The 8,123-nt window shown below is 44.5% G+C and overlaps 1 protein-coding gene across 2 annotated transcripts in view; it reads left to right on the top strand.

Moving 5' to 3' along the window:
• Window positions 1-707: 707 nt before the first annotated feature.
• The window catches only part of psmd14 (proteasome 26S subunit, non-ATPase 14), a 101,562-nt gene continuing 94,146 nt past the window's right edge, over window positions 708-8,123 (top strand). The window contains exon 1 of one of the 2 annotated variants that reach the window (XM_078228278.1): window positions 708-799. The gene's annotated coding sequence lies outside the window, so the exon portion shown is untranslated. The remainder of the gene's footprint in view (window positions 800-8,123) is intronic. The other variant, XM_078228276.1, reaches the window with a different exon arrangement.

Here is an 8,123-nt window from a genome sequence, read left to right as displayed (position 1 = left end):
TTGTGTGTCTCTCTGTGTTGTTTTCAGTGTGTGTGTGTGTGTAATTCTCTATGTCTGTATGTGTGTGTTATCCTGTGTGTCTCTCTCTGTGTTATCCCGTGTGTGTCTCTCTGTGTTATCCTGTGTTTGTGTGTCTCTCTGTGTTGTTTTCAGTGTGTGTGTAATTCTCTATGCCTGTATGTGTGTGCTATCCTGTGTTTGTGTGTGTTTCTCTGTGTTGTTTTCAGTGTTTGTGTGTAATTCTCTATGTCTGCATGTGTGTGTTATCCTGTGTGTGTGTCTCTCTGTGTTTTCAGTGTGTGTGTGTAATTCTCTATGTCTGTATGTGTGTGTTATCCTGTGTGTGTGTTTCTCTGTGTTATCCTGTGTGTGTCTCTGTGTTGTTTTCAGTGTGTGTGTAATTTTCTATGTCTGTATGTGTGTGTTATCCTGTGTTTGTGTGTGTCTCTCTGTGTTATCCTGTGTGTGTGTCTGTGTTATCCTGTGTTTGTGTGTCTCTCTGTGTTGTTTTCAGTGTGTGTGTAATTCTCTATGCCTGTATGTGTGTGTGTGTTATCCTGTGTGTGTGTCTCTCTGTGTTATCCTGTGTGTGTGTCTCTCTCTGTGTTATCCTGTGTGTGTGTCTCTCTCTCTCTGTGTTATCCTGTGTTTGTTTCTCTGTGCTGTTTTCAGTGTGTGTATAATTCTCTGTGTTATCCTATGCCTGTGTTGGACAAGTTGAAGAAGCGGATATGATCGTTTGACCCGGAAGTGGAGGGAGCCGCCGAGTCGGGCTGATTCATTGGGGTGAGCACGAGCGGTGAGTTCCGTTGGTGTCTTTAAAACAATTTAAAATAAAATAATAATTTTAAAATTGCGGAGTGGGGAGCGGGCGGCTGGATTGTGAGGAGCCGGGACCCGGGACGGGTGGCGGTGAGGGAGTGAGCAGCCGGGGCCGGCCTCTGTGCGCCGGCCGCTCTGAAGCTGGACAGGGGCCGGCCGGGCGGGCGGGCCAGGCTCGGCCCAAAGTGACCAACTCCAGCCCGGCTGTGCCCCCTCCCCCGGCCCGGGGCTGCAGGCTCTACCTGTCTTGCTGCCCAATACCATAGCCTGCCCGGGGTGGAGGCAAGGCCTTGGAGCCCCATGTGAGCTCAGTGAGGAGGATGATGCAGCAGAGTGACTCCTTAAACTGCAGATCTCGACTTTAAAACAGACTGAATACAAGTTAATACCCGTGCACTGAGCCTAGGATAAGACGAGGTGGGCGAGGGAAGCAGCTGATTGTGCGGAGGGAGTGGGTAGAGGATCTCAGAGGACAGCAAGTTTCGCTGTCGAAGGAGCAGCTGGTGTTGGTGAGGAGGGAGTGAAGGTGGCTGGGGGAGGAAGGCCTCTCTGTTGGAGGAGTGAAGAATGCAAGCAGGGACGTAGGCAGGAGATATTCGAGGTAGGAAGCAGTGCAACAGAAGGACCTAGGATATTAACGTGACAATTTTTGAATTAATTATGGATTCACCACTGCATGGTGTACAGGACAGACATAAGTGTTTTTGGTGTGATTTAAAGCTTGTGGCAAAACGTTTGATTAAAAAGTAAACATGCTCTGCAATGTTCAGTGTTGGAGAAATTCAGTTTTGAGATGTTTGTCGGTATGGAGTACAGCCAGAAAGTTGAGGAAAGGGTTATATGAAACTTGTATGGGGTTTTTCATGACCTGGAGATGGGACCACGTTACCGTAGACCCAATTGTAGCATTGGTACAAGAGCTGAATTCCAAAAGTGAGGTGAAAGTGGCTGTGTTTGACATCAAGGTGACATTTGACCAAGTGTGGCAATAAGGAGCCCTAATGAAATTGAAGTCAATCGGAATAAGGGGGAAAACTCTCCATGGACAGGAATCACACCACGCACAAAGGAAGATGGCATTGTTGTTGGAGGGCAATCATTTAAGCCCAAGGATATTGGTACAGGAGTTCATCAGGACAGTATCCGAGGCCCCACTATCTTAAGCTGCTTCATCAATGACCTTCCCTCCATTATCATAAGTTTAGAATTGGGAATGTCCACATAGCTTTTAGTTCCATTTTCAACTCTTTAGGCAATAACGCCTCAACAGCTCAGCTTATCGATATCATCCATGTTAGGTTCTGACCCTGATGATACTCAACTCTATCTGCTGTCTGATTTGTCACCATTCTTACCTGACATACGGTGTGGAATTTTCCCGAGAAAAACCTAAGTGTCATAACAGCGAGAATACCAGAGTGTTTGTGCCAGTCTGTCAGGCGCGTTCTGGATTGCGTTCATCACTTACTCATGCTCAGTCGCTTTTTTTGGAGCGGCTGTAGAGAGCTCGGGAGGCATTTCACAAGGGCTCCCCAATCTCCCAGTGACTGGGAGACCACCTCCCTCTCCCTACAGACATCAGGGCCCCCTCCCCATTGGCAGCATTTTCCTCCACCCCCAACCCCCCGTCATGGGCTTCACCCCCACCCAGACCCCAGTTCTTTGGCACTGCCCTGGCCATTATTTTCAGGATGTGGAGATGCCGGCGTTGGACTGGGGTAAACACAGTAAGAAGTTTAACAACACCAGGTTAAAGTCCAACAGGTTTATTTGGTAGCAAAAGCCACACAAGCTTTCGAGGCTCTGAGCCCCTTCTTCAGGTGAGTGGGAATTCTGTTCACAAACAGAACTTATAAGTTCTGTTTGTGAACAGAATTCCCACTCACCTGAAGAAGGGGCTCAGAGCCTCGAAAGCTTGTGTGGCTTTTGCTACCAAATAAACCTGTTGGACTTTAACCTGGTGTTGTTAAACTTCTTACATTATTTTCAGTCCATAAGACCAGAAGAAATAGGAATATGCCACTTGGCCCCTCGAGTCTGCTCTGCAATGCAATAGGAACATGGCTGATCTGAAATTCCTTACGTCCGCTTTCCTGCCTTTTCCCCATGACCCTTGGTTCCCTATTGATCAAAAATCTATCTATCTCAGTCTTAAATATACACAAGGACTCTGCCCCACAGCTCTCTATGGCAAGGAGTTCCAAAGACACTCAACCCTCTGAGAGAAATTCCTCTTCATCTCAGTCTTAAATTGGCACCTCTTTATTCTGAGACGATGCCCTCTGGCCCTAGACTCTCCCATGACGGGAAACATCCTCTCAACATTTACCCTGTTAAGTGCATTAAGAATCCTATATGTTTCAATGAGATCACCCCTCAATGTTGGAAATTCCAATGGTTGGAGTCCAAACCTATTTCCTCATAATATAGTTCCTCCATATGAACCTGCTCTGAACTGCCTTCAATTAAATAATATTGTTCCTTAAATAAGGGGACCAAAACTGCTCACAGTACTCCAGATGTGGTCTCACCAGTACCTTGTACAGTTGCAGCAATACTTCCCTACTCTCAAACTCCAAATTCCTTGAAATAAGGGCCAATGTTCCATTAGCCTTCCTGAGTACTTACTGCATCTGTGCGCTGGCTTTCTGTGCTTTGTACTCAAGTACTCCCAGGTCCCTGTGTTGCAGTTTTCTCCATTTAAATAATACTCTGTTCTTTTGTTCCCCTTCCAAAATGAACAACTTCACATTTTTTCACGTTATACTCCATTTGCCAACCTTTTGCCCACTTAACCTATCAATATTTGTAAACTGTTTGTATCTCTCATACAACGTGCCTTTTCACCTATTTTTGTGTTCTTTGCGAATTTGGCTACAGTACATTTGCTCCATTCCTCCAAGTCATGAATATATTTTAAACAGTTGCGGTCCCAGCACTGATCCTTGTTGAACCCCACCGGTTATGCCTACCTGATGAACTCTTTATCTCCAATCTCTGTTTCCTGTCCATCAGTCAAAATTTTTATCCATGTCAATACATTAACTGCACCACCATGGGCTCTTACCTTGTGACTTAATCTTTTGTGAGGAACCTTACCGAACAGCTTCGGGAAGTCCAAATACAACAAATCTACTGGTTCCCTCCTGCCACTAACTCCATTCTCTAATTGCGACCTCATCCCTCTCCCTTGTCACTAAAGTTGAACCAGACCAGTTGCAACCATGATGGGTCTCTGACCATATATCCACTCCATCACCACTGTATGTTTTACTCGCCTTATAAGTTGCTGAATGCGATCAAGTAGGGAATATGGGCTATGTTGCCAAGTTGATGCGTGGGAGTTTAAGACAGGCCCACAGAGTGTAGACTGCATGGAGTGAACAATGAACAGGAATGGCTGACCAGAAAAAAAGAATGAAGTAGAAAGCTGGACTCGAGCTGAAAGTCATAACTTTTGCTCACTCACCAAATAAGGTTATGAGTTCCTAGTATTCTGAATCCAGTGAGGGAGTTTGGTGTTTGTGAAAAACTGTTAGAGAACGGAGGAGGAAGGAATCCACCCTGAAGGAAGATGCCCAAGCCCAAATGTGTTAACAGAACAGGGACCAGTAACTGATCTGACCTTGAGAAGCATGTTTTGGAAGGGTCCTCCAACAATATCAGAGTGGTTACGTCTTCACCAGAAATGCAATGTGTAATATATATCTACTCAAGTGGGCCAAATCAAACCCTGGTCTGGCAAAGATTTCAGAGCATCAGCCAGTTGGTGTAGCTACGTGGTGCAGCAAAGGATCAAGATTCCTCAGAGACTGCAAAAAGACCTTGATGCCAAAATGACCAGTTTCCAGTGATTCATCATCAGCCAGTGGCAAAGCCACATGTACCCATTATGCCACATGTACCCATTATGCCACATGTTCCCATTATGCCACATCGACAGCATGGTTGAAATGCCCATGATTTTTGACATGCCCAGTAACTGACCTGTGTAAAGGATTAAAAATTGTTTTCATGGATGCCACGCGACATGAGAAGACCAGATTCACGCTAGTACAAGCCTGCATGACTGATGGAACAAAATTAAAGTCTTTAGTAATTTTAAAATTTAAAGCCATGCTGAGTTCCCTGGAGGAGTTTTCGTGCTTGTTCATGAGAATAGTTCAGTGGATGAGGATGGAGCGAACCTGTGGATTGATAATAGTAACATAGAAATGTAGATAATAAGTGCAGAAGTAGGCCATTCAACCGTTCGAGCCTGAACTACCATTCAATATGATCATGGCTGATCATGCACTTTCAGTATCCCACTCCCGCTTTCTCTCCATATCCCTTGATCCCTTTAGCCACAAGGGCCACTTCCAGCTCCTTCTTGAACATATCTAACAAACTGGCCCCAACAACTTTCTGTGGTAGAGAATTCCACAGGTTCACAACTCTTAGTGAAGAAGTTCTTCCTCATCTCAGTCCTGAATGGCTTACCCCTTATTCATAGATTGTGACCCCTAGTTTTGCACTTCCCCAACATCGGGAACATTCTTCCCGTGTCCAGTCTGTCTGGTCCCATTAGGATTTCATATGTCTCAATGAGATCTCCTCTCATTCTTCTAAATTCCAGTGAGTACAAGCTTAGTCAATCCAGTCTCCTCTTCATATGTCAGTCCTGCCATTCCAGGAATCAGTCTGGTGAACCTTCGCTGGACTCTCTCAATAGCAAGAAAGTCCTTCCTCAGACTAGGGGACCAAAACTGCACACAATACTCAAGGTGTGGCCTCACCAAGGCCCTGAACAACTGCAGCAAGACATCTTCACTCCTATACTCAAACCCACTTGCTATGAAGGCCAGCATGCCATTAGCTTTCCTCACCGCCTGCTATACCTGCATACCAAATTTCAGCGACTGTTCACCCAGGTCACGTTGCACTTCCCTTTTTCCTAAACTGCCACCATTCAGATAATCTTCCTTCCTGTTTTTGCTACTAAAGTGGGTAACCTCACATTTATCCACATTATATTGTATTTGCCCCCACAGCCGGCCTGGCCTGTCCAAGTCACCTTGAAGCCTCTGAGCATCCTCCTTACAGCACACATTGCCACTCAGTTTAGTGTCGTTTGCAAATTTGGAGATATTACATTCAATTCCTTTGTCCAGATCATTAATGTATATTGTGAATGGCTGGGGGGGTTCCAGCACTGAACCCTGCTGTACCCCACTAGTCACTGCCTGCCACTCTAAAAAGACTCGCTTATTCCCACACTCTGCTTTCTGTCTGCCAGTCAGTTCTCTATCCACATCAATACATTACCCCAAATGCCATGAGCTTTAATTTTGTTCATTAATCTCTTGTGTGGGACCTTGTCAAAAGCCTTTTGAAAGTCCAGATACACAACATCCACTGGTTCACCGTTGTCCACTCTACTCGTCACATCTGCAAACAATTACAGAAGATTTGTCAAGCACGATTTCCCTTTAGTGAATCCATGCTAACTTGGCCTGATCCTGTCACTGCTTTCCAAATGCTCAGTTATTGCACCCTCATAATTGATTCCAGCATTTTCCCCACCATAGATATCAGGCTAAATGGTCTATAGTTCCTGGGTTTCTCTCTCTCCCTCTTTTAAAAACGTAGGGTTACATTAGCAACCCTCTAATCCACTGGAACTCTTCCAGAGTTTATAGAATGCTGGAAAATGATCACCAATGTGTCCACTATTTCTAGGGCCACTTCATTGAGTCATCTGGGATACAGAACATCAGGCCCTGGGGACTTGACGGGTTTTAATCCCAGCAATTTCCCCAATACAATTTCCTGACTAATAAGGATTTCCTTCAGTTCCTCCTTCATTCTAGACCCTCTGTCCCCTACTATTTCTGGAAGGTTATTTAGTGAGGACAGATCCAAAGTATTTGTTCAGCTTTTCTGCCATCTCTTTGTTGCCCATTGTGAATTCACCTGATTTTAACTGTCATCACCAGTCATTTTCTCTTCACATATCTATAGAGGCTTTTGCAGTCAGTTTTTATGTTTTCTGCAAGACTACTCTCGTATTCTATTTTCCCCTTCCGAATTAAACCCTTTGTCCTCTGCTGGATTTTAAATTTCTGATGTGGAGATCTACCAAATAAACCTGTTGGACTTTAACCTGGTGTTGTGAGACTTCTTACTGTTTTAAATTTCTCCCAGCCCTCAAGTTTGCTGTTTTTTCTGGCCAATTTATATGCTTCCTCTTTGGCTTTAACAGTATCCTTGATTTCCCTTGTTAGCCATGGCTGAGCCACCTTCCTATTTTACTCTTACACCAGACAGGGATGTACAGGTGTTGAAGTTCATCCATCTGTTCTTTAAATGTCTGCCATTGTCTATCCACTGTCAACCCATCAAGTATCCTTTGCCAGCTTATCCTAGCCAATGCACGTCTCATACCGTCAAAGTTAGCTTTCCTCAAGTTCAGGACCCTAGTCTGAAACTTAACTGTGTCACTCTCCATCTTGATGAAGAATTCTACCATACTCTGGTTACTCTTCCCCAAAGGATTGTTGCTACTTAATCCTCTCTCATTACACAATATCTAGTCTAGGATGGCCTGTTCTCTAGTTGGTTCCTCGACATGTTGTTCAGGAAAACCATCCCTTATACATTCCAAGAAATCCTCCTCCATTGCATTTCTACCAGTTTGGTGAGTCCAATCAATATGCAAATTGAAGTAAGATGATGTGTCGAATATGCAAAGAGCGTGCCTTATTCGTGTGAGACATATTCAGATCACACACAGCTGGTGAGATCAAGAGGCACTTGTGAAGAAATACCACCGCCATTGCAGTTATACCAGAGGTTCAACGTCTGTAGTTCAACCTTTGGATTTGTGCCTCAACCAGTCATTCAAGGATCATGTTTTTGCTGAATGGAATAGGTCAATGGTTGACCAAGAAAAAAACCTTCACAAAGAATGGAAATATGCGGGCTACCTTGCTTGATATTTTGTGTATTTTTATCATCAAATTGTGGGATGCCATTAATGCACAAACTGTCATCAGATCGTCCAATTCATTGGGTGGAGTGGAAGATGATTTTTTTGTGATGAAAGCACCACATCAGATCCAGCGTGGGATCCTTATGGTGATTCCATGGTCACAAAGTGGATCAGAAAGAATTGAAGTACCCTGTGTTGGATGCCAAAGACAATGAATTTGACGGTTTTTAAAATGCACATAGAAGAAATCTACGCCACTTGGCTTATTTCTGGCATTGGTGTCTCGGAAGTCTGCCATTTTAAAATATGTTCCAGCCTTGGGGCTGGC

Source organism: Mustelus asterias, chromosome 14 (genome assembly GCF_964213995.1).
Source record: "Mustelus asterias chromosome 14, sMusAst1.hap1.1, whole genome shotgun sequence".
Taxonomy (NCBI): Eukaryota; Metazoa; Chordata; class Chondrichthyes; order Carcharhiniformes; family Triakidae; genus Mustelus; species Mustelus asterias.
This window is presented reverse-complemented; position numbering and strand designations above follow the sequence as displayed.